Source organism: Pteropus vampyrus, unplaced genomic scaffold (assembly GCF_000151845.1).
Source record: "Pteropus vampyrus isolate Shadow unplaced genomic scaffold, Pvam_2.0 Scaffold111, whole genome shotgun sequence".
Taxonomy (NCBI): Eukaryota; Metazoa; Chordata; class Mammalia; order Chiroptera; family Pteropodidae; genus Pteropus; species Pteropus vampyrus.
Window position 1 is genome coordinate 3,234,495 of NW_011888892.1, and position 24,411 is coordinate 3,258,905.

At 45.7% G+C, this 24,411-nt stretch overlaps 1 protein-coding gene and 1 pseudogene across 1 annotated transcript in view; one reads left to right on the forward strand and one right to left on the reverse strand.

Annotated features, from left to right (window-relative positions):
• LOC105295708 (dedicator of cytokinesis protein 1-like) overlaps positions 1-24,411 on the forward strand; it is a 182,660-nt gene that overhangs the window by 151,665 nt on the left and 6,584 nt on the right. The gene's annotated exons all lie outside the window — the stretch shown is intronic.
• LOC111743333 lies at positions 1,267-1,385 on the reverse strand (annotated as a pseudogene).

Here is a 24,411-nt window from a genome sequence, read left to right on the forward strand (position 1 = left end):
TCCAGGGTGTTTCTCTCAGTTCACTCAGCGGGTTAATAGTCTAAGGTTTCAGGCAGGTGGTATCAGACACCTGAAAACGAGAAACACCTGTCCTCAGGTGTTCGCTGATCCATGTCCTGACCTCAGCGAAGCCAGCACCCCGTCTCCTGTTTCTGTCTTTACAGAGATGTGTGGAGTGACTGTCACCTCCTGTTCGTGAACTTGGGGTCTCGAGATGTGATCTGACAAGCATCTGGTCCTCCTTAGAGGACACTTTTATTATCATCATATTTACCTCTGACATTTAACAGCTTCTATTACTGATTTTTTAAAATCCAGATTTTATTTTTTGGAGCAGTGTAAGGTTCCCAGCAAAATCGGGGGAAGAGATAGAGATTTCCCGTACACCCTCTGTCCCCACACGCGCACAGCCTGCCCCACTGTCGCCGTCTCAATCGACGAACCCGCACTGGCACGTCATGCTCGGGGTCCATCGCGTGCCTCACCTTTCGCGCTTGGTGTGCGTTCCGTGGGTTTGGACAGAGGTGCGATGACGCGCATCCCCCGGAAGTATCGGTGATTTCACCACTGCGAGATACTCTGTACGCTCTGTTGCTGTCATATTTGCCTCTAGCGTTTAACAGCTTATTGAATTTTTTCTTTATTGAATTTTTAATACATCGTTTTTTCTTTTCCCAGTAGAAAAATATAGATTGGTTAATTGGTTAAAAAGTTCAGACACCATAATTTTTATGAAAATGCATTTAAAAGGAATACATGTAGTTGGTGAAAAAAACAAAAATGATTGCACAGCGGGGCTTCCACCTCTGTTCTCCAGCCACGCCCCGGTGGGGCTTGAGTGCCCCCCGGAGGACACGCAGGGCGCCAGCGGTCCTGGGAGCACCTGCCTGTCCTGAGGGGCGTCCTCCGCCCTTTTCACACGGGCGTGAAACTTGTAGATCATTTCCTGTCCGCGTAACAGTGTCGTGATTCCGAGTTTGAAAATAGTGCCATTTAAAACGATTTAAACCTGCAAACAAAATCGAGTTCACTTTTGAGAATACAGTTTTTCCTCCTTGAAGCAGTGAATGCTTTGGAAAACAAGCAAACAGTATAAACTTATTCAAAACTGGTTTTAGTCTTGGCGATTTTTAAAAATCCATTTTATCTCATTTAGCTTTTCTTTATTTATTTTTTAAATTTTTTTAGGTGAGGCAGCCCTTTGGTTGACCTCACAGATTGCAAGGACCTTGTCAGCTTACAATCCCTTACTTTTTTTATTTTTTACGCCTACAGGACCTGGTCTTCCTAGGTGGCCTCTCATCCAAGTACTAACCAGGCCCGACCCTGCTCAGCTCCCGAGCTCAGACGGGATCGGGCTTGTTCAGGGTGGCATGGCCATAGACTCATTTAGCTTTAAAGAAATACCCATCACGAGTGGGTGTGTAATTTTGGTTATGTGCATTTTTTCAATGTGCATATTTTTGGAGGAAAATATCCCAATGAAAGAAGAATCGTTTAACCCCAATTCACTGATTTCTCAGAGTTGCCCACGTGCTGGCCTCCAATTATGTGTCTGCTTGGATTGAGTTTGAAATTATTTCAAGAATCATTTTGGTCTTTGCACACATGTAAAAAAAAAATGTTTTTAGAAGCAAACATACACTAGGCTCCTATGCGACAACACTGGCTGCATTTCAAGGAAAACGAGACTTCGTTTTTACAAGTTATTTTGTCCTTACATGTGCTTAAAGGACTGTGCACCCGTGACACAGCTCATACAGAATCTGCAGGTGTATTTCCGTTAAGAGGCCAAAAGCCTTTAATATTCTGAGCCTTTGGTCCCGGCACACGTGACTGACAAGGACGCAGCCTCGGGCTTCTAGAGTCTGCGCTTTCCGGTCTCTTCACCCCTTAGCTCTTTCGGCCAGGTGTGTCGAGCCCTGCTCCCTGGGGCCCCTTCACGCCCCTTCACGCCCCTTCACGCCCCTTCACGCCCCTTCACGCCCCTTCACGCCCAGTGGTCCAGAACCTCTCGTTTCATTTATGAGTGTTTTGGCTATTTCTGCAGACGCTTTTCTCTCAACGAGGGAGGAGTTTACCGGACTTATAATATAATAAGCCCTTCCGTGATGGGCTTCAAATGTCCTCGGTGCTTCCTTGGCTTGTTCTTGCCTCCCCCTCCCCTCCCCCTCCCCTCCTCCCACAGAAGGATGGAGCAGATCACATTTATTTCAAGTCTGATTTCCTGCATCTCATGTCCATGGTAATGTCTTACTGCTTAAATCCTTATTGCTTAAATTATTTTTTTTACGTACATACATATTTTATTTACACATGGAAGCTCGGATTATTATTGGGAGGGGACGAGAGAAGTGTTTTCTTTGTTGTATTTGTTTTCTACAAAGTAGAATTAATATATTTACGTTACTCTTCATTGCATTTCTTTTGAGACTATTTTTGAGAGCAGTTTTAGGTTCACAGCAAAATTGAGTGGAAGGTCTAGAGATTTCACATACCCTCTGGCCCCACACGCACAGCCTCCCCTGCCGTCAGCATTTCCTGCCAGAGTGATACGTTTTTCACAAATGGTGAACTCACGCTGGCGCATCGTGGTCACACAGGGTCCATAGTTCACCTTCGGGTTCACCCATGGAGTCGTCCGTTCTGTGGATTTAAACGCACGTGTAATGACATGTATCCACCGTGATGGTGTCATACACAACCCTTTCACTTCCCTAAATGTCCTCTGTGCCCGCGCCCCCTCACTCATCCCTCCCTGAGAGTCCGGCCCCTAGCAGCCATAGTTTTGGTTTAGATCTCTTTACTGGCTCCATAGTTTTGCCTTTTCTGAAATGTCATATAGTTGGAATCATATAGTTATGTAGCCTTTTCAGACTGGCTTTTTTCATTAGTGATATGCATTTAAGGTTCCTCTGTCTTTTCATGGCATGAGAGCGCATTACTTTTAAGCGCTGAATAATATTTCATTGTCTGGATGGGTCACAGTTTATCCATTCACCTAGCGAAGGGACATGTTGGTTCCTTCAAAGTTTTGGCAATTTTTTTTAGTAAAAAAAATTGTGAGTAAAGCGTCCGGAAACATCTGTGTGCGGGTTTTCACGTGGACCTAAGTTGTCCACTCCTTTGGGCAACTACCAAGGAACCCATTGCTGGATCTTATGATAAGAGTGTGTTAAGTTTTGTCAAATTGCTTTTTCTCATTTGACAATTTAACATGGATTTTTTGTGTGTGTCCGTCTATGGATACAGATACAAGTGTTCTGTTTCCTTCTACCAGAATACTCTTAAAACATTCCTCATCTGTTATACACTGAAAGCTATAATTTCTCCCTTAAGTTTTCAGAAAACATTTATTAATAGTAATTATCTTTGCTACAGATACATTCACGTTTGCTCTTCATGGTACAAAAGCAATGTCAAGATACATTGCTTGGAAGTTAAAAGTTCTCTGTAGCTCAGCAAGCAAGACACAGGATCCTGGGTAGAGAAAGAACACAATAGATAATTTTTCTTTTTGTTCAGAGCGATCAATGATATTTTGTACGTTGCAAGGATTATGTATCTAGAATGTTCCCGTGAGAGCTCCGATTTATTCTTTGTGAAGTACTGCAGTGCACGTCTAGGCTAGGAAAGAATTTATATGATTTGGAATCATCTTTTGAGGTATTGTCAAACATTTTTTCGGGGATAGCGACCAGTTCTGGTTAATGGATTGGTCACGTAAGATTGGATAACACTGAGTTGAACTAAATGAAACTGTTTCCTCATGGCAGTGTTTTCAGACACCTTAATAGGTTATCACAAACTATGAGTTTGTAGAAGAGGGGGCAGGGCTTCACGTGACAAGGTGTTCCTAAGTTTCCTTACCAGGAAGCTCTTCATTTATTTTTGCGAAGCGTGCCCGGGCGTGTTCCGGGGGACACACTTGGGGAAATGGTGCTCCGTTGGCTGTGTATTTACATGTGGAGACATGAGGGCTTTCTGCCTGATCAGTCACACTCATCAGCAGCATGTCTTTTTTTTTTTTTTTTTAATTTTAAATCAAACTATAGTACGCACACGAGAGAATGAATATAATAAGTACCTACCATTTAAGAAGCAAGGAAATTGGCCGGTGTGCCACCTCCAGCTCAATTCTTCGAACCTCCTTCTTCCCTCAAATACGCTCTTCCTCCTTTTTCTGAGGTACTCTTTAGCCAGATTTTTGGATTAATTATCCCTTCGCTTTTCTTGATCATCGAGTCATATATGTATGTATCCCTTAACAGGGTTTTCTTTTATGTTTTGCCTGCGTTGGCGCTTCATGTAGTGGAATTATAAACTGCCTGTGTTTTCCATGATGTGCTTCTTGCCTTCGGCGTTATGGTTTTGGGACTCGTGTGCTGATGTGCGTGGCGGTGGTTCGTTTGTGTTCATTACTGTGTGCTATTCCGGCTGGAGGACTGCGTCACGACTGAGTTGTCCCTTCATGCCAGGGCATGTGGGTGGTGTCAGTGTTTGTTATCAGACCACTGTCCTTGGGGTCATCCATGTAACCATCTCTGGCACGCCCGTGCTGGCGTTTCTCAGTTAGTGCCCCAGAGTGGAAGGGTGGAAGGGTGTGCCAGCAGCCCCTTAAGGCGAAGGCACACTCAGGCGAGGAGGGTCCCAGGGCTTCTCAGCCTCCGAAAGCCTGCCCTGAGCGGCAACAGCGGAACTCAGAGTTGGCCACTCTGATTCCTCCCTGGCTCTTCCTCATCCTCTTTTTCTGACGCAGCATTATATTTGTGGCGTCGTACTTGTAAATGTGCGAACGCACGTGATGGGGACACACTGGCGGCCTCCACCTGAGCACCGTCCTGCTGTCTATAGCTGCCAGCTCTCCTGGAAGCCGAGGGCATCTAATCAAGACGATTTAGAACAGAAACCTCAGCTAAATTCTGCGCCCTATTTATCTTGAGCTCCTGCGAGCAGGTACGAATAATGATGGATTGTGAACAAATAGCTCTGCCTTGTTTTTTCAGACCCTGAAATAGACAGGATGGCTTTGATAATGTTGTTTGATTGATGGGCACTTTTCGTAACCAAATCCCATTCAGGGCCTTAAAATGTGCTTTCGTAAGGTCGATTTCGAGATAAATCATACAGAGCTAAAGAAAAGAGGCAGGAGAACGCGTCCTAAATGGGGTGATTTATGGACATTTTCAAAATAGTCAAAACCCAACTTTTTTGTAGCAAACACAAACAAACAAACAAACAAACAAAACCCAGAAAACAACAGTAGCAAACACAGCTACACGACATGGGCAGTGAGAGCAAGACCTCCCTTTGCTTACCTCGGCCAAGAGGGTCTGCACGTTTCTGTTCCCTCGTGGCTGCTTGCACTTGGGAATACTCATTGGCGTTTCTGCCGCCGGCTTATCTGAGTGGGTTCCCCTCTGAAATGTGGACCCGTGGGGACCGTGCTTCCTAGTAGCTCCGTCCCAGCTGTGACAGAGGGTTTTCTTCACAGCGATCGGTGTAATGGAATCACTACTCGAGGATTTCATGAGCGAGATTGTTGCCCAGAAGGTGTGGGCCGCAGCAGGGAAAACAAAAAGCCGAAACTGCCCTTTGGAGTCACTTGGGGGCCACTGGAACCTGTCTGCGAAGGCGTCGTTAGTTACATCCACTCTCAAGTACCCCAGATGAGACGTAGCGTCTCTGAGCGTCTGCCAACCTTCACGAGGAAAAAGAAGGAGCGAGGCCTCGGAGCCAGCGCGCGTCCACTCCCTCACTGGACAGCGACAGGTGGACAGGGATCGGTGCGTCTGAGCAGAGGCACCGCCAGCCCTTCAGGGACGACCGCCTGCCACACAGGGGACGCTCGTCAGAGGAGCTTTATTCTTCCAGAGAGAGCATGTCCCCGGAGGTCCCGCCCTCGGCGTGTGCCTTAGGACCGTGTGTCGCAGCCTCTGGGCTGGGCAGCCTCACCGTCGCATCCGCCGGAAGTGAAGAGGCTGAAAGCCACTGAGCGGGGGCTGAGGCTGCGGTTACAAGTTCAGAGCTTGTCCTGTGCACCCCGCCCTCTGATCGGGAAATGCGCTTACGCCACCCCCCCTTGTCCCCACGCGGCAGAGGGCTGCGTGTCTCCTCATCTTGCCACGTGGGTGAAGGTTTGAAACATCAAAAGAGCCAACTTTCCGATTTAACGAACGACTGACCTGAGGTGGGAGTCGTACGCACGTGCGACCTCGTGGTCTTTCTGGACCGAGTGCATTTCCCGTGCCCCTGCACGTGTCCTATCAGGGGAAGTGGCACCGCTGCCTTGCGGTTTAAATTCCAGTCTCACCATCCTGCCTTGAGGCCCGGGCACGACCCTCGCTCTTCACGCACGACCCTCGCTCTTCACGCACGTGACCTCAGACCTCGCCGTCGTGCTCGGAGCTCCGGGCGCGTCGGTTGTGCTTGGAAACACGTTTACAAACCGCCACGTGCGCGCAGCCTCGCCTTGCCTTCCGTCCGCCTCGTTCCAGAGCGCTGTCGGTGCGTCCTGTCCGTCACTCTCTCCTGAGTTCCACACGGTGCGCCCCCTCCTTTTCAAGCCCAATTCTGCCTGATCCTTGCTTTTGTTCCCCACCTTTCCAGGACGTGCCGCCTTCACCACCCCCACGTCCTCCAGCGTCTCCCGTCCGTGCATCTGCTCCCCGTTCTCACTCAGACCTCAGAGCTCTCGGAGCCCAGAGATGCCGCTGTCACTCAATGCTCCTTCATCCCAGGCCCGCGTCGTCCGGCCGTTCTCGTTCCGCTCTGCAGGACGCATAGCTGTCGCCCCATTTCTAACATCCAGCCCCCCGCCTTCTCACTTTTCACTTCTCACCTTCCACGTCTGGAACCGTTCCATCCTGGAGTCCCGAGGAGCCTCCTGGCGACCACATCTCCTGCCTCGGGACTGTCCCCATCCTTCCGGACCGCTCGTGAGCATTCGATTTCCTTTTCTTACTGCCGACGGATGGGCAGAAATGACACATTTGACTCCATCAAGTGTCAGATACTTTCAAATCCACCCTCAAGGGTAGAAATAATCCCTGTAAATTTATACACGAGTAGGCTGATACTCAGATTAAGTAATTCCCCTGTATTACATTATGTAAGAAGTGGAATTCTGCTTCCCAAATGTGTGTTTTAGAAACAAAGAACAAAAACACTGTGACCGCTTGTGTGTGATGTGACCTTAAATCCTACTTCATCACGTCTCTGAACGCTTTCCCTCCTTGTCTTCCGGGGCGTCTCCTCGTCTGGCTGTGTCCATCCTGTCTCCGTCCCCCTCGTATTTTTCCCCGCCGCCCTGGTCGCATTGTATTCTCTCCCTGCGTAAATCGTACGCCTTCTGCGTGGGCTTCTGTCTTTCTGTCTTTCTGCCTCTGCGCTTCGCACCTTTGCCGGAGGTCGTCCCCGGCACTTCTCGCTACTGGCCCGTGTGTCATGACCCTGGCAGGCACATTCTTCCATGTGTTTATTCCTTTGTCTTCCTGATATCTGCTTTTGATTGTAAATTTTGTCAGCCAAAAGAGTTTTTTTTTTTTTTTAACTATTTTATAACTATGAAATATTTAGATTATTTCCAGGGATAAGTAATGCTGCGTAGAACATCTTTCTGCCTCAAACATTCCTTCATTTAGGTTTATTTTCTTAGCGTCTGCTCCCACAAGCCGCGTTGATGAGTTAAAGCATTTTAAAGGCGTAGTTAATACAGCAATTTGGAAGATTAGATGAGCAAAACAGAAAAACAAGTTTAACGTTACAAGCTCAAAATGAAATGTTATGTATGAATCGGAGAAAGATCTAAATGCCTACTAATGTTATTGTTCGTCACGTCTTTAGCAGCCTGCTGCTTTGACTTGAAGCCGTTCGCAGACCTCAGTAAACGGTCGGGAGCTTGCATGTCTATAAGCATGTTTGAAGTCCATCGCTTTCCTCTTGGTGATATTTCTTTTCCATTCTATCAGCCCCTGAGAGGCCCGGTCCCACAGTGAACCCCAGATTGGACCTTACACTAGAGCAGGGCTTCGCTGGTGGTAGGGTTCTGGTCCGTGATTTCCCAGACGTGCACGAGTTTGGGCCTTCAGAACAGTGTGTCCACGGCTGTAGCCAGAGAGAGTTAGCTCGCCTAAGGCGGGCAGGAGTCAGGTGAGGAGTTGGACTGAAATCTAAGGGATGAGTGCCTTTTACTCACGGGGAGGGAAAACCATACGGCAGGGCAGTGGCCTCCCAGTTGCTGGCCGAATCCATCATCTTTCCATCACCGCGTCTGTATAAGAGGCAGGGCTTGAAGTTCTGCCATCATTCATCCTACGGCTCGGAACTGGTCAAGTCCGAAGACAAGTGCACACTGGCCATCATTTGTCCTCATCCCCCTAGCTGTTGGCTGGCCAGGATGTGGGGTGGGGGGATGGCTGGAGGAGACACTTCCTACCTCCTTCCTGCCACATTCAGGGCTGCACCCAGTCCCTGTCCCCTGTCCTCATGGGGGCTGCGGTATAACCCAGAGGGCGAGGGGAGGAAGCGGGAAACGGGCCACGTCATGCCTCTCAGGACACTGTCCCTGAAACCCGCGTCTGCTCATGGCTCCTGCTCACACGCTCGTCTCTCACTGTGACTCGACTTTGCCCTTGATCCCAGCTTTAAGAGATGAAAACTGGTTTTTTAATTGGATTCTGCACATTATTGCTGTGAAACGGCACAGTATAAGCGGTTTAAGCAGTTTCATGCTGGCTTTTATTTTATTAGTTAGACCGTGCATGGATTATAATTCTCCTAAACTGATAATATGCTAATTTGCTGGCAGCTAAAATGGCGAGAAGCCTACTGTGTGTCGTGGCAGTCTGTCGCATGTACTTTGCCAAGAGGTCCTGCGCTCCTAGGAATTTTCAATCCTACTCTAATAAAAAGCAAAGCATGATTTAAAAATTCTTTTCAGTTAATAAATTTTAAGTCCACTTAACAGTTTCTTACCTATTTGGAGATTCCTATGGAAATAATGGCAAAGTCACCTTCAGGTATATAAAGCCAACATACGGGCAAGCTTTTACGTATTGAAGAATAAAGTTGACTTGTGTGCTGGGAACATTTATCTGAGGAAAAAATGCCATGTGAAGAATAGTTTTATGAGATATAAAAATTGCGGAATATAATTATTTTTATTAACCTAAGAGGGTCTTCTTTAAAACATTCTAATGGGAATTTCTTTTATAGAAATAGAAACCTAAGTTGACTTTTTATGCCGTGGTATATGTGAAACTGCACAATTAAAACTATTGTTGTGTCTAAGTAGAATCTGCTCATTCTCTTTTTGTATCACGAACAGTGGAACCAGGTAAATAACTTTGGTCCAAAATGGAATCAAGTCATATATGGCGTTTTGAACTGGGGGTAGGCAGGTGGGGGACGTCTCCCTTAAATGAGGAAAATTGGTGACTTGCGTACGTGGCTGGCCAAAGAGCAGGACAGATGGCTTCCGACTTCTGTCCAGTTCGGTCTCCTGTGTGTACCTGGTTCCTGTACCTCACCCTGCCAGCCATTGACCCCTACGGTTTGCACTGAGGCACAGTGGCGCTTTTGCAAAGTTCATGTGTGACTACGCTCTCCACAGCTGATACCTGTCGTCTCAGCCGCAATGAAATTTAAGGTTCTTTTCCTTTTTTTTCCCCTCCCTCTCTGACTTTCTGCTCTTATTTCCCAGTCAAAGGAGATGTCCAAAGAGTCTGTCAACCCTCCAGGTTTTCAAATGTCCCTTTTGTGGCGTCGTCGCTCTGAAACGGAAGGACTTCATGAATTCGGCCTCGGCTGTGAATGACAGCTTTCCAAGAGCTTTCTGGCTCCGTCTCCCGTCCGTGTCCGGGAAGTGGCGCGGTGGCCGTCTTGGGGTGGGAATGTGTGTCGAAGTGCTGAGCTCTTGTGTGGAATCTGACCGTTTATGGCCCATCTCTCCTTTACTGGCTTTTCTTCAGTTTCCTTCCGTGAATGTAGAGCTTGGTGCTATTTCGGTGAAAAACTGAAGTCCTCCATCTGGGAGGACACTCTGCCTCTGGGAGGACAGGATGCTGGCCTGCGTCCTGACCAGCGTTTCTGCTCGGGAAAGCGGTGGAGGTGTCAGAGGACAGTGACGTGACACGCCACGTGCAGACCGGGCGGCAAAGTGCCGTTAGGGCGAGTGCTTGACAGACGCTGAAGTCGCGAAGACCCCTCAGCGAGACGCGGTTCCGTGTTCCGTCCGCAGGCTCCTGGGGGCGGGGCGTGGGGCGGGGCGGGGGGCGGGGCGTGGGGCGGGGCGTCGCTGTATCCGCTTCCGGGAACAGCACAGAAGGGATACAGATGTCAAACTTGACGCGCGCCACTGTTTTCGCATTTATTTGATTTTTCATCAGGATTCGTACTTACAAATGACCCGTTGGGAGATCGTTGTGTCGTCAGCTTACTAAATCGCCTTTCTGGCATTAGTCTCGCCACACCTCTGAACAGCACACCCTGCTTTGGGCGCCCTTCCCCTCGACCCAATTTAATTCTCTTCCTTCGCAGTAAACGTTTAGAAACTGCAGAAGTAAGCATTCGGCGTACCCACGGACACTGGGTGCGTGAAATTCAAATATCTCTTCTCAAACACCAGGGCTTTATTGTTCCGAGTTCTGAAAAAATGCTTAAATCCGAGTGTGTCAAACTGACATCAGGATGGACTTCACTGGCAGTGGGCTGACTCGTGCAACTTTCTTCTCTTTGATTAGAAATTTTTAGATAATAAACCCGTTTCCTTGGTTAGGTGCATTTTGGAGTTCCTCTAAGTAGAGACGACCTTTTTAGTTTTGGTGTTGAATTTCTTCTGTCATTCAAAAAAAATAGCTTTATAATTTAGAATAGTTGAGACTTACAGAGAGTTGCCAAGATCACACGCACTTCCGTGGATGTGACTCAGTTTCCCCTAACGTCAGCATCTCCCGCTTCTGTGGCACATAGGTCACAGCGAAGTCATCGGTCCTGAAAACCCCTCTGATTTATGAAGGTGTTTGATTACGTAGTTTTAACGATCTGTAAAAAAATTGGAACGACACAAATCGGCGTCTGGTGAGGATATTTGGAAAAAAAAATAGAAATATATACAAAAGTGATTTAACTATTAAATTTTGTATGTTTAGAAAGCTAAAATGTTTGAATTAGTCCTATCAAAATTATCGTTCAATGCCCTTTAATAACGTGTTGTTACTTGCATTTTTTTGAGCCCAATAATTCCATTTTGCTAATGGACCTCCAATTCCTACTCCTTAGTATAAAATATTACCATTACTCCTCTTCAGGGAACCAACAGAGACGACGGAGTGTCAGATACAGCCACGGGTGAGCGATGTCGGTCTCTAGGGAGTGGTGGTGTTTTTAATGACACTGGTCCAGTCCCCAAACCCCCTCTGTGGCTCATCCCTCTCTCTCTGTATCCAGAGGAACTGGGGGCTCTTACCTGACAGTGACCATCAAGGTGAAGCTCTGCTTCCTGGCGCACCCAGTGGTGGCCGGTAAAGGGAACAGTGCCAGGCGGAGCTGGTGAGTGAGGGTTCCGCCTGCTGGGTTCATTTTCCGCTCCTTAGCTTCTCAAGATAAGTTGGAAGCTTGCAACAAATATGAGATACTGATGTTTTCTTGGGAACGTGTTTATAACCGTGCTTTGGGCTTATATGCTCCTTCTTAAAAATTCATGTATTCACTTTCAGTGCCTGGAAAATCAGTTTCTATATGAGCCATTAGTTATTTTTAATAAGAAAAGATATCGTGTTTTAATTATATCCAAAGACAACTTTAGAGTATGTTTTTAGGGTGGAGAAAGACTGTTAAGAAATACAAATGTTTTAAAGTACATATATATGGTTTTTTCGTTTGTGTTTTGTTTTCTTTACCATGGCTTAACTTATTTGAAATAACTAATTTCAAACAAAAAGTAAATGAAAATTTGAAGCAGGAGTTTTAGGGGAGGGCGAGGAGGAGTGTATATAATAAAAAATCCTTGAACTCAAAGCAGAAAGTTCAAATATATTTTAATAAACCTGAATATATTAACTGGGGTGTTGGAATAGAAAGGAAAAGTTATATATAACCATTAAATTAGAAGTAGATATCAGGAAAATCACTATACATACTTTTGTAATCTATTTTTCAATAAGTTACTAACTCCATATACATAAAATATATTTTTACCAAATACATCCTGAAATTCACATTTGCCACCGCTTTATTCTCTCTCTGCCAATAAATATGAATTAGAGAGGTTTGGAAGTCACACGTGATTATGTGTCAAAAATGTAAAAAGTAATTGATGGGAGGAACAAGAATTATAATTTGTTAGCAGGACCCTTGTAATTGAGTTTTCTAAGCACCCAGCTAACCGGTTTTTTAGACACGCATGTTTTATTGGTAATGACAGGGAAGGAACAAGTTTTAGTCACAGTCAAGCAACGAGTTCTGCCACTTCCTCCGACAAGGCTCCAGGCAGAACAGGGGGGTCCGTGGAGACTCACCTGGGGAGAGGCAGGTAAGGTAGCGCATGGCCTGCTTCCGGTTTGCGAATCTCGACATTTTCTCTCATCATTGCTCTTTCCTAGTAGATGCCGGAGGAATCGTGTCACGGAATATAACCGAGCCTGTCCTTTGCTCACACGTCACCCCCTCGTGTCGCTCCCCACTGCCAACCTTCCTGTCTCACCGTGCGGAGTTGGCCTTTTCAGTTCGAACTCCTGGATACGTAGCTTAGAAGATGACAAATTGCTTCAGAGGTGTCTTGTATACTTTTTCATTCCGTAATTGCCAGGAAAGGAGTTGCGTTTGTGTACAAAAGCATGCAAATAGAAAACCAATTCAAACTCGTCCTCCGTGAGAAGCAGTCACTATCACCTGCTCAGTTCTAGGAGAAACACCCAGGTCGTGGGACTTTTCCAGTCTCCCTGAGAGGCGACTTCCTTTCCCCATCACATGGGTCGTACTGGCTTGTGGTCTGGAGCGGGGTTTAATTTGCAGGCAGGATGATGACACAAAAGACACAAGAGACGTGAAGGGGAATAAAATTGAGCACTGTCACCCCCCAATCCCCCGCATTATTTCTCGGCTTTTGATGAATGGTCAGGTGTAAGAGCAGGACTGGCGAGTGCCACCGGCCTGGCCCGCTGGCTGACTGGCTCCCCAGCGCCCGCCGCCTCCACGGACGTGCCCGTGACTGTCTTGGCTCCTATGTCACTTTCTGCCTCTCTGACCAACTCCAGTAAGAAGGCCCTTTGGGCTCCCAGCTCTCAGGCTCCTGATGCCTTCACCACTGCCATTAAGCAGCCCCTCCGCTGGACTGACCCTCCCCTCTGCCACGCGAACCTCCACCTGGCTGGGAGCCCTCGTTGCAGCCCCCTGCAGCACCCATGTCCCCCATCCTGGCTGTCACGCTGCGCACAGTTGCTCTTTTAATAGCCCCACGTGGGGTTCTTTCTGTCCGTCTCGTTGATTCCTGGCATCCAGCCGGCGATGTGCATTCTTTTTTTTTTTTTTTTTTTTTTTTTTTTTTTTTTTACTGCCTCACAGTAGCACTGTTTGCCATTGTTCCACAGACAACATCGCACAAGTTCTCCAACATGTCGGATTGTCCCTGAATGCAGTTTCCTTAAGACGAGCAGGTGATTTTGCTTCGAGACTCATCAAACCACCCTTTATTCCAGGGCAGGGTTTGCGTTTGCTTTGACAGTGGGAGCCTGGCGAGAGAGCTCGTTAGAGCACAGGTAGACGGTGACGCCAGGGTCTTCTCCCACGCCCAGAGGCCCCCCTAGCAAAGATGCCCCACGCCCAGAGGCCCCCCAGCAAAGATGCCCCACGCCCAGAGGCCCCACAGCAAAGATGCCCCACGCCCAGATGCCCCCCAGCAAAGATGCCCCACAGCAAACCCGCCACAGGGACCTTCCAAGAACGTGACTCCGGTGCTATTGACTACAGTAAAAGTCTGGTACCATGAATGTCTCAGAACATACCCTTCAGCCTTGTTGTAACAATACTTTGGTGCTCGATTTCTTTAGAGTGGTACCATTTAGCGAAAGGCTTAGGAATCTTTAAAAAGACTAGAAAAATACATCGATAACTTCAGAAGTACAATTTCTTATCGATAGAACCAGTGTCTTCTCATTTTCAATTATGGCGTTTGCCAGACCCAATAGTTCCCCCTCCTACTTGCTGGTATCGGGGCTTCTTCTTTTCCTTGACTTCACATACGTGTACATTTAATTGACAACAATGCGCGCATCTAGTCATCCTCGTCATGGGTTCATTCATAATCGGTCTTTTCTAGGCACAAGAGGTCCATCGGAGCTTAGCAGAGGTCCCTGCCCTCGTGGAATTTGCATTCTGGCGAGGGAAGATGATGCGCATGGTTAGGATTAGTGGGGAGAGCATGTAATGTGCACAGGTGACTGGTGTATGCAGGAGGCGAGATACCGGGATGGGACGTGCTGGGGACAGAGATGGGATGGAGCAGGCTTAGCGTTTGGAAGAGGAAGCCTTAGAGCCAGGCTCTGGAGGAGGGGGGAGGCTTCTTGGGGAGGAGCCCTCTTCAGGGGGCACAGGCAGGGCGGTCTGTCAAGTACAGGAGGAGCCGGCAAGTTCTAGGCCCCCATGGAGAGCACGGCGGGAACCATGAGGGAGAAGGAGGTTATATTATGTTGCTAGGGCCGCCCTGACAAAGTACCACAGGGGGCGGGGCGGGGAGGAGGGACTTAGATTTCAGAAACTCATTTCCTCACAGTTCTGGAGGCCAGAGTCCAAGATCGAGGTGTCGGCAGGGTCCGTTCCTTCTGAGGCCTCTGTCCGGGCTTGCAGACGGCTTCCTTCTCACTGCGTCCCCACGTGGTCCTTCTTCTGTGGCTGTCTTTGCGTGTGTCCTCTTGGTATGAGCACAGCGGTCAGATGGGACTGGGTCCCCTGGTGACCTCCAGTTACTGACTCTTCCAGACAACTGCCTCCTGATCGGCCTAGATTTCTTCTTCCTGCATCTTCCTGACACCATGACAGCCGATTTAAATTCTAAACGAGTGGGCTTCATTACCTGATATGCTCCTTGTTTAGACAGGAACTGAGAGCAGCATTTCATTTTGCAAACTTTTAACTGCGTAGCCAGATAATTAACTTGCGAAAAACCTACTCAATTTTACAGACAAGTCGTGATTCTGGAATGTAATTAAAATTAGTCATTATAGTACCACTTTGTGGATTTACCTTCCACTGCATGCTGTTAAGATCTCGTCTAAGCGAGATTAATAAAAAAATAAAATATCTTGACTGAACATCTGTTGCAAAGTGACTTCCAATTTGCATCTTCTCTATGTGACTTGTGAGTAGAGTTTTGGGTTCAGGTAAAAAGAATTCAATTTGATTTGCGATGCTTCCTTTTTAATTTTATACGTGAGGCAAATAATGTAAATGTCTATGATTGTCATAGGTAAAAGTAATCTTTAAAATACATGAATTTTGTTCAAGGAGATTAATCTCAATAAACCATTGTTTTGTATTTCTTAATTAAAATTATGATAGTCATCATCGATCAATGCTAAGTAATGTGGAAATTACAAAATGTAGATTTAACTTCTGATAAGATTAGCAGAATGGCTTCTTCTGGCATTTTCATTATGTCTGTGTGGAAATATGAGTAATGTTTATATAACTCTGGGTGAATTGCTATATGATTTGATTGATATCCCTTTGAATATTTTTCCTTGACAAGTGGACATACAAGAGGGTTTTTTGTTTTGCTTTTGCAAAAACATCTACAGATATACTCGCCAAGTGTGTCATGTTGCCTTACTCCAGGTACCAGGTAAATTAAGTTGAGATACATGAAGACACTAATTTATCTCAACTCTCACAAGTGAATCAAATGTTGACATTTAGCTAGCTGCCAATCAACTCCTTATTAATACAGTACAGCCAATAGGGTTTCAAGAATAGCCTTTGTAAATGTTTAAATGAATGCATTAATGATGTGGCTTCGGCACCCTCCTAGGAAATGAGATTTATGAAAAATGTTGCTCTTTTAAGTTTTATTACATAGCTTGCCCTCACAAAGTTATTTTTGGGAGGAAGTACCATTTTTGCTCTATTAATAAAAACTTGAAGCATCCCTAGCTGCTCTTTTGATCCTTAATTTTCTTGCTGATTTGTTTCCTGTTCAATAATAAAGCTCTTATTTTATAATAATATTCATAACCATATTTGTTTAGCCTCACATATCTTGTTATAGACGATCTCTAGGTTAGGAATACTTAACATGACACATAAAAGTTAAATCAGTATCCAAGAGACTTGATCTTAAAGGCTCTCACCACAAAAGAGAAATGGTAATTATGCGACTTGATGGAAGTGTTAGCCGGTGCGGTGGTAATCATGTTGCAATACACAAATGTATCAAATCAACAAGTTATAGACTTTAAACTTACACAATGTTATATGTCAATTATATCTCAATAAGATAAAAAATAAATTTAAAAAACTAGGCCCTAAAGGCACACCCAGTAAAATCTCTAAGATGACAAAGACGCTGGCTTTTCTTATTACAACTTGACTTTGTCTTGGTGGTGGAAGACTGTGTAGTAAGTCTAGAACAGAGATGAGACTTACAGCGATTAGAAAAGACAGCAAAATATGGACAGCTGTTGGTTTGCATTGGAACTGTTCCCACCTTCAAGTAACAAAAACTATTGAGAGTAATAAGAGAGATCTATAAATTCAATAGTTTCCCCAACTATATCAATAAAAATACTCAACATTTACTTTTAAATCTTTTTGAAAACAGCACTCCTAAAAGAAACAACGATACAAGAACTATTTAAGATCCATATGATGAGAAACCACAAAATATTCCTGAATGCGTAAAAGACCTGAGACAGAGAAATTGTAAATTTCTCTATTAATTTAAAAAGTCAGTGGAATCGCAATTTAAATTCCAGTAGGACTTGAAATTTAAAAACTCAATGTGCTCTAAATTTCACGTGCGAGAATAAAGTGGCATAAATACTCAAGAAAAGTGTGAAAAACGAGAGGCGATGTAGGGCTGCGCTGCTAAATAACGAAACCATTCAGAAGCTACAATGATTACAGTATGGTCCCGTTTTTATTAAAACCAGTCTGTTTCGATATGTACAAGAGCAAGAAGGAATCCACTGAAATGTCAATGTTGCATATCACTTATAGGGAATTGTATGATTTTCAAAGTTGCTTCGTTATATACATATTTAAGATTATTTAGTAAAATCCAGACTCTTTAGTTCGGAATTTTGACAGCTATGTACCGTTGTGTCACCACCACTGAATACAAGATTTAGAATATTTCCATTCTTCTGAAAAAAGTCCTCATGCCCCTCTGGCGCCAAGCCCTTCCTCTTTGTCGCTGTAGTGAGATCAGACACTGGGTTGACTTTTGTGTCTGGCTTCTTGCAGTTGGCACAGTGTTTTGAGGATTGTCCCTGTTTCCCTAGCTATAGTTCTACTTCATTGCTCAGGACTGTCCCTCATGCATATGCGGCATACTTTGTCGGTTCATTTTCTAGGTAGTGAACAGATAGAGTGTCTTCAGGGTATGGCAATTACGAAGACAGTTGGCTGTAAACATTTGCACAGAGCTCTTTCTATGGACGTGTGTGTGTGTGTGTGTGTGTGTGTGTGTGTGTATATATATATATATATTTTTTTTTTTTTTTTATGAAGGGGGTTGGGGGGGAATACCTAGAAGCAGAAGCAGGATGGCTGGGTCACGTGGTAAGCATATGATTAACTGTATAGGAAACTCTCTGTTGTCCAAAATGACCTTACCGTGTTGCCTTCAGACCAGCAATATAGGAGAATTTTAGTTGCTCTGAATCTTCCTGCTTAATTTTTTTTTTTTTAACTTTAGCCATCCCAACAGGTGCATAGTGGTAACTGATTGCGGTTTTAATTTGCATTTTTCTAATGACTAGTGACAGTGAGCGTGTTTTCTTGGGTGTCTTGGCCCTTTGTACTTCTCTTTTTGGTAAAGTGTGTATTGAACTTTTTTGCCTTTTTCTTTTTTCTGTGGGTTTTTGTTACTGAGTGTTCAGAGTTCTTCATACATTCGAGACACACGCTCTTCGTCACGTGTGTATTTCGCGATATCTTCTCCAGTGCCGCTGCCTGCTCTTTCTCTTTCTTCATTGTCTTTCAAAGAGCAGAGGTTTTTAATTTTGAAGAAGCAGATTTATCAATTTTTCTTTTCTGTTTCATGCTTTTTGAATTTAAGACACATAGGCCTAGCCCAAGGTCACAAGGTTTTCCCCCGTGCTTGCTTTCAGAAGTTCGGTCGTTTTACATTTTGCATTTAGGCCTGTGATACATTTTGAGTTGATTTTTGTGAATGACGTAAGATGTGGATCCTCCTTTCCTTCTTTTCCCTCCTTCCTTCTTCCCTTTTCTTGTCTTTTCAGTATGATGTCTAATTGTGCCGTTTGAAAATGCCGTTTGTTGAAGGGATAGACTTTCTTTCTTGTTGATTTTTTCGATATCAGAAGACTTTGAAGATTCTAAACTCCCTAAGGCTCTAATGTTATCTGATTTACTGAGTTGAGGATAAAATAAATGTAAAATTTTTTGCTTTACTCTGGCTTGTGTTAGCAACAAGTGAATTATATTAAGAAGTTTTATATAAAGTATATATCCCTCATTATCCCATAACGTATAATTGTGTATATAAACTTTGATCGTATTTTATTTTTATCCTCATAACGAACGTGAATACGTGTATAATTTATTACACTGATTAAGTAGCAAGTAATTGTTATAGATAACGTAAGATCCAGATGTGCCCTTTTGGCATATTTGGACTGGAAATGTCTTCATACAATTACTGCCACTGTAAAATTGAAATTGATTTTGTTTTTAAAATTAGATTTCTTTCCCTGTAGTGTCTGCAACGTTATAAAATACCAGTATTCTATGGACTCAGACAAGCACTCAATTTAAATTTTAGGTTTAATTTTGTTGCCGGTTGTTGAAAATGGCTAATAGATAGCATTAGTGTAGTTGATCAACCATGCTGATTTTAATTTCGTGTAGTTTATTTTTACAAACCATCTTCATTTTATGGTCCTTTATAAAATAAGGAATCACAGTATTTGGAAACTAAATGAGTAAAAATTAACCCTATATTGCATAAAGGCATAATGGGACTGTATTTTTCTTTAAAAAACAACAACAAAAAAACAAAACCAAGCCCAGTTCTGAGTTTTACCATGAACTGTTTTTCTGGGAAAACGCATAGTGAGTTCAGACGGTGTGAATGAACACTCATTTTTCCAAGAACCTCGCTTGTAACCATAGCACCCGATTCAGTCCTTCTATTGTATTTGATGCACTTGATCAATTATTGAATTAACCACAGGAGAAATACGTTTGCCAAGTATGGCAGTGGAACCCCGAAACAGGCCACCGCTGTCTTGCCCTCTCGAAAGCACAAAGCCTCGTGCGTTCTTGGGCTCCGTCCTGTCTGCACCAAGGACCTACCCACACGTGGGGCCGTCTCGAGTCTCACCTGCCTTTTAAGTGGCGGGCCCGACCTTCAGTTACGCGCCCCGGCCCTGTATTCCAGCTCTCACAGTGCCGCTCACAGCCTGGAATCTTCGGCTTGAATGCCTCCCAAAATGAAAGTCGTTCAGAATTCACCAAGTCATACATCTTCCCACCTTGACGACAATTCTCGCCCAGTGTCATTTAGCAATATATTGAAAATGTCACCGGAGGATTACTTTTTCTTTACTTCTAATGATGGTTATGAGGTTGGTTTGTTTTCATCAATATACTTGACGTTTACCCACATGAATGAGAATACTTGCCGTGGCGAAAACCTGTTTAAAATCTTTAAATAAATCCCCACTGGCGGCGTGGAGCGTCATCCCCGATTCAGCGAGCGGCATTATTTTACTCAGACCCAGTGCCTGCCCTCCAGACCGGGCTCCCGAACCCCTTGGCCTTTAGAGCACTTGGAAGAGAGTTAAAATTTCTGCCACGTGGCCAGAGAGAGGACATGTGCGCCTCTTAAAGTGTCAGCTCCGAGGTCAGGGGAGAAGCCTCCTCTGGTTGATGCGTTGCCCAGAGCAATTTCATACTGGACATTCCAGTCACAGGGCTCGGTCTGCCTTTGTTATGTAAACGGGACTCACTGTCACAGGCCCCCTGGGACTCCAGATTAAGTTCCTTGGGGATTTTTCCTTCTAATTCATTTTTCCTTCTAATTCTGGCTCTTAGACCTTCGGCTAGGGAGAGCTGACATACACTGTTCAACAGGAGAAAGGCTCATCCTAAATTCTCGTTCCCCAAAATCTGTCCTGCCCTTAACATTTTGTCTCTGCATCCCACAGTGACATCTTATGTTCGCTTGCCTGCTGCAGAATGTGCCCTGCTTCACCCCATTCTGCCGATTCTCAGGTCTACCTGACTCAGTTCGGCCTGCTGTATTTTACCTACCCTCCATTCTACGTGATCTCAGCTCTACCTGTCTTCTGTTCTACCTGTTCACCTGCCTGGTGCACTGACTGGGACCCACACAGATCTCAGACCGGGACATGAAGGGTAGCTCTAGGCGGGCCCAGAGGCCAGCCCAGGCCAGGGTTCAAGCAGAGTGGGTCACCAGGTGCCCCCAGTCCGGGGAGCCCCGTGAATGGTATCTTCGGGGATAAGGGAGTAGAGAACGAGGGGCTCAGAAGCAGGGAGGGTTGGTCTCTGCTTCCAAGTGACGTCTTCCCCCCTCAGCACCTTTTAAAATGTTAACATACTTTTGCTTTGTGAACATACCCTGGGCCCGTTCTCCCACCTCTGGTGACTGTCTGGTGTCTTTTCTTCCGGTTGTGTCTTCTCTTTATTTATTTTTTCCTGTGCTGTATTCTTTATATGGACAAAATACGTTTACGTAATTATTCCCAGGCTCGCTCTTCCGGCGCCGTCTCGTGTCATTTAAACATTCCACGTTCGCGTGGTTCATGCTTAGCATTTGAACGTTTGCGTGATATCTCGTCGTGACACTATGGTCTGGAGGCCTGATTTAGCAAATAAAGACATAGGACGCCCGGTTCCATTTGAACTTCAGATAAACAGCACATACATTTTTATATGCGGATGTGTCCCATATATTCCCAGTGTGATATTTGGGACATACTTATTTTTTTCCCCGTTTATCCGAGGTTCGCATCGAATCGACATCCAGTATATCATCTTGCAGTCTTAGAGAGAACGCCATGTTACTTTGCAGTTTCTTGCTGTCAGACACTTGGATGTTTTCAGCGGTGCAGTGGACGGTGCTGGGCGCGATGCTTCTATCTGGAATGACTTCTTTAAGTGGGTTGTTAGAATTACCGAGGGGATGAGTACCTTTTTCCCCCAAGACTTTTCAGACCTATTGCTAAATTACTTTTTAAAAAGGTTATAGCAATTTATGCTCCCACCAGCAGCGTGTAAGAGTTCTCATCCCCGGCCCCCTTGCTAACATTATCAGCACTTAAATACTTCTTTGCTATTTTGGCAAGCAAATAAGGATATATCATTTTCAGCTTTGATTACTAATGAAGTTCACAGTTTTTGTTTATTAAGCATTCTGTGTCCTGAATTTTAAGTTTCCTGCAACTGCTGCCTGCCTCCTCTGTCCCTATTTTGCATTGCTTTGAAGTCGTAAGGAACACGTCTTATTTTTATTTATTTACTCATTTTTACTCAGCCGCTGGGGCTGGAACTTGGTCCCCAGGCTCGGATTCCGGGAGGCCTTCTGTGCAGCCACCTCCGACCCAGCCGCCAATCTCCCCATCATTTCAAATAAACACTTTGTAGGACTTCTAAGTGCATTTCAGATAAATCATTTGAAAAGCATAGAATGGTTAATTTTCTTCTGACTCTGCAGAATAAAAATTTTCTTTTCAGCGATCCCTTTTTCTGTTTCTAGTGTCAAACCGGTTTCAGATAACAGCTTTCATAAAGACTCCTGTCGCCCACCCCGGAAGCCCACCCACCCTCTGCACCGGGCTCCCAGGCCTCGTGTGAGCAGCGAGGCTGCATGGTGCCGGCATTGCATCCTCCGTCCTCTGAAAATGCCAGCTCACCAGAGGTAGAACTCCATTCCACAGGAAAGGGGGTGCATTTCTGTGGATTCTAACAGGCATGCCGCCTCTTTCCTAGTGAGGTCCAAAGCTTCAGCTTAGAAAAAAGCTGAAACTGGAAAATTTGCTTTCTCTGAGGAAGGAAAGAGTGAACAGTGCACGTTACTTCTGGGACAGTCCCTTGGGTTAAGTGAAGAGCACGCGTGCCCCGCCTGGCCTTCAGTGTCTGCGTGTACGGGTCTATGTGTGTCTGTGTCTCACTGGTGGGGATGGCCTGCCTCTGTTCCTTCCTCGGGCCTGCTCTAGTCAGTCCCCATCCTTGCTAAGAGGCCACTTAGCCGCCTTCTCTGTGACATTCTCATCCAAAGAGACGGTTCCTGACTGGCCACATCCCTCCTCCTGGGACTCACTTTATGAAATTGCTCCATTGTCGTTAGGTTTCCATTGTCTGCTTCACGTCACTTCCCCAGCCTTTGCCTTGCGCGAGTTTTCAGCGTTACTGGCAACCTGCCCCCTGCGTCGAGTCAGTCCACGTCACCTGTCGGAGTATCCGGCCAGGCTCCTGACGCCCTGACTTTTCTCGTGAATGTCGCTCTGTGCTCATGCCCTCGGCGTGCTCAAGACCGCTCTGGGGTCTTGCCTTTCTCCTTTGAACTTGATATTTCAAGTTAAGCACATCACTGTATTGCTTCAGATTAGACATAGCTGGTTTTGCAATTCAGGTGATTCTAATCATGCTTCGCCGTTGTTTAAGCTCTCAGGACTGTCTGAGAATTAACGTGAGCCTCTGCTGGCTGCGCCTTGGCCCATGCAGGTCTCGCTGGCCATCAGCAGGGGCCTCAGATTTCTCAGAAAAAAAAAAGAATTAAAATGCGCATCTGGATAAGAGAGGAAAAAATGAGCTTAGCTACCACGCGCTGCCTTGGCAGCCAGCAGGGCCGGGTTCACACCCGTTTTGCTATTTATTCATTCGGATGGGAACACGTCTCAGCTCAGTGTCCTTGCCGATAAAACGTTTCCAGGAGAGAATCAGCGGTGTGATTGAACTGCGACCGTGGCTCTAATGGCCTCAGCACAGCCCTTGACGCATTGAAACGATGAACATGAGATATGATGAAGACCATGACCCAAAAGGTGGCATCTCGTAGCGTAGAGAAGACGCAGAGGTGGCTTCTCTGGAAATCAACGGGAGGCCAAGTATTTACGTATTTCAAAAGTTCATATTCGTGAATAGACATTTTGCTATTTCACAAATCATCTCTCCGCTGGAAAACGGGCATTATTTAGCTCTTTCTCTGAACACCGACTCGGAATCTAAATCTCAGTAATTATCATCGTGCACAAATAATTTACATTTCTGGGCAAATGGAAAGATACCATATTATCGTCATTGCATTTGTTCCGTTTACGTAAGGCACCCTCTGAGGACGCGTTCGGGAGCGTCTCTGTGTCCCACAGAGAGAAGACGAACGGGGACAATCCCGGCCCTCAGCGTTTCCCTGCGCAGCGTGCATTTCAGAGTAATGCTAAAGACAGTTTAGGCCTTTAGATGTAGTGCTTGCGGAAGCAGAGTTCGTTTGAATGCAATTTGGGAACTCATTTAACAGGGCGAAACTGGGGACGCGTCTGAAAGCAGGTCTCATCTTATAATTTTATCAGACTTGTACTAATTTAATGGGAGAAAATATATGTCCTACGTTTCTTAAAATGTCATTAATTTAGGGGAAAGTTTTTAAGAGCAAAGAAAGCTTTTAAGATATTGATAGTCATGAACCCCAGAGGTGAAACGCTGTCGTCAGCGGCCTGCCCGCTCGCCAAACCCCTTTGTGTGCACACACAGACCACACACGCACAGACCCACACGTGCAGACACAGGCATGCATAGACACGCACACGCAGACACACACACACACACAGACCCGCACACACAGACAGACACACATAGACCCGCATACGCAGATACACACACGCACAGGCCCACACATGCAGACACGCACAGCCCCCCACACACAGACACACACAGCCCCACATATGCAGATACACACACGCACAGACCCACACATGCAGCATACACACGCAAAGACCCGCACGCGCAGACACAGACATGCATAGACCTGCACATGCAGACAGACATGCACAGACACACACACGGAGACACAGACACACATAGACCTGCACACGCAGATACACACATGCACAGACCCCACACATGCAGACACACACACACACAGGCCTGCACACGCAGACACACGCACGCACAGGTCCGCAGACACACACACGCACAGGCCCACACACGCAG